Below are 2,500 nucleotides of genomic sequence, written 5' to 3' on the forward strand. Positions count from 1 at the left end.
TATTAACAACATATCTTCGTTTTTCTACTACTATCATTATTCACTATTTTCATTCATTACTTAAAATAACTTAGATTTTATATAGCTAATATCATTACTATCATCTATTCATACTAGCACCAATACTTCTTTGCCTTCGTTTTATCGTACAATGAAGAGGATAAAGAAATTAACACACCTGGCAGGGCGAGTGTTACCTGAGCCACACACCTGCTGACAGTGGCGTAATGAAGTGCTCCGTGGCCTCTTTTGTTCTGACAGTGAGGTGTTCAGCATTTGCAATTCTAAGTTAAGAGGGAAAGATGAGGTACAAGTAAAAGCCAGGTGAGCAATTAAGACGTCCACTCACCTTGACTTAGTGAGTTTGCTTCAAGGTAATTGCGCGTATCGCTCTTTCACTTACAGGATTCTATAATATGTTGTTGTTTTTTTTACTTTATTTTTTATTTTCTTCATTTATTTTGCACAGAGTATTGGAGAGGTGAAAGTTTTTATCAAGAGTCTTATTTGTTATTGCTTTTTATTACTAAGCTCCTATGCATTTTGATAATTAATTTTTTTTATTTTTTTATTCTTTTCTTTTCAACACGTAAATATGAAATAACGAACCTTTTCTTTTTTTAGCATCTTACTGCGTTCATTATTGGTTTTGCTTATTTTTTTCTGTAAATCTTTCGTTTTCTTTTATTCATCTTTTTAGTTTTCATTTCTTCATAAAAGAGAAGAAAAGATACAGAAAAAAATGAAAGTGTCTTTTTTAAGTTTATTATTGTTGAATTTTTTTTTCTATTTTCGTTCTCTCTGCTATTTATTCGCACAGACACGTGAGAGGAGTGAGAAAATCGTTTTATTTCATTCGCGTGAGAGAAAATGGGGAAAAAAGGTTTATTTCGTTCATTATCATTATTAGTATTAGTATTTTTTCTTTTGCGAGCTTTTGTAGTTGTTATCTCATCATCATCATCATCATCATCATCATCATTATCATCGTCATCATCAAATATTTTTTCTACTATTTCGTCTTCTGCTTTCATCACCATCATCATCATCATCATCATCATCATCATCATCATCATCATCATCATCATCCTCATCGTCATTATCATCATTTTCATTACTATCATTATTACCAACATCATCTCTTTATTTTCTACTACCACCACTAACTCGTCTTCTGCTTTTATCATCATCATCATCATCAACACCATCATCATCATCATTAATATCACCACCACCACTATCATCACCATCACCATTACCTATTCTGAAGGCCTTTCCTGAGAACCTATCATAATTTTCCTTCCTCTCTTCTTACCATCCCTTTCCTTTCCTTCCTTTTCCTCCTATCCTCTTCCTCACCTTTTCCTTCCTTTCTCCACCAAAGAGAGACAGACGCTCATCCCTGCACGCCTTTCAAAACAGCACACGTCACACTCTCTTTCACTTGGCTTACATCATGATCACACAGGAACCGTCCGTCCGTCCGTCTGTCTGTCTGTCCTCATCCATATCATTGCTGCTCAAAAATTCCAAGGCTATTTCCATGCTCACCTGCAATGCTCTCACACTACCACTGCATATCCATCCTGCCATGCTCCACTCTCTCTTTGCCACTCCAGTCCCCCTCACAGTATTGCTTTTGTATTCCCTAGAGAAGCGGAGTCAGTACAGAGAGTGGGTGAAGAGATAAAAGGGAGGTGAAGTATTACAGAAAAGATACTGGTCTGTTAATCGGTACAAGTGACTTAAAAGATACAAAGGAGGTGAAATATTCTTACCAGAGGATATTAACCCTTTTCTGAAATGGTCGTTAATGTTGAGGTCAGTGTACATGATGAAAAGGGAATATGAATAACGTATTTTAGAGATTAGTACGAAAACATAAGTCTTTCAAAAGTTGTAGTTGATTATGAGAGAGTGATTAGCAGTGAAAAGGTTAAAGATTTGTATTCGCTAGAGAGGCGCACACTGAAAGGGGATCTGACGTATCTAAAAAAGTAAATAAATAGAAAAAAAAAATAATAAAATACATATCGAAGAATAAGCGGAGAGGAAATGAAGGGAGAAAAAGTGAAGGAGAGAAAGAAGAATATTTTGAAGGTGAGGAGATAAATGAGGGAAGGAAGAAGATGAAGAAAGAGGTCAAGTGGCAGGGATACATCAAGGTGTGATGCAAACGAAATCCTTACGTAAAAAACACATCCCAATTATCAGTTAAAAATATTTAAAATGAAAATTTTTTCACCTTTTTAACACAGGTCCTGACATGTACAAAAAAAATGAAAAATTTGTGATAAAAAATTTCCTCTAAGGTTACAGATGATTAAATTATGAAAGTTAGAAGAAGAATACTGATATAAAAAGTATATATCAGTCAAAAAAGTGGGTTTATTTTAAGTGTCTTCATTTTATTAAAAATTAAATATGATTATTACCTCAGCCGTACTCCTGACAACAACAACAACAAAAAAAATATTCCACAAATGTACAGTGGTTCTCT

The 2,500-nt window shown here is 34.2% G+C and overlaps 2 protein-coding genes across 4 annotated transcripts in view; one reads left to right on the forward strand and one right to left on the reverse strand.

The window, feature by feature from the left end:
• LOC135093000 (uncharacterized) overlaps window positions 1-2,500 on the reverse strand; it is a 74,181-nt gene that overhangs the window by 37,476 nt on the left and 34,205 nt on the right. The window lies entirely within an intron of this gene.
• Window positions 1-2,500, forward strand: part of LOC135092999 (very low-density lipoprotein receptor-like) — a 23,135-nt gene that overhangs the window by 1,127 nt on the left and 19,508 nt on the right. The window lies entirely within an intron of this gene.

Source organism: Scylla paramamosain, chromosome 41 (assembly GCF_035594125.1).
Source record: "Scylla paramamosain isolate STU-SP2022 chromosome 41, ASM3559412v1, whole genome shotgun sequence".
Taxonomy (NCBI): Eukaryota; Metazoa; Arthropoda; class Malacostraca; order Decapoda; family Portunidae; genus Scylla; species Scylla paramamosain.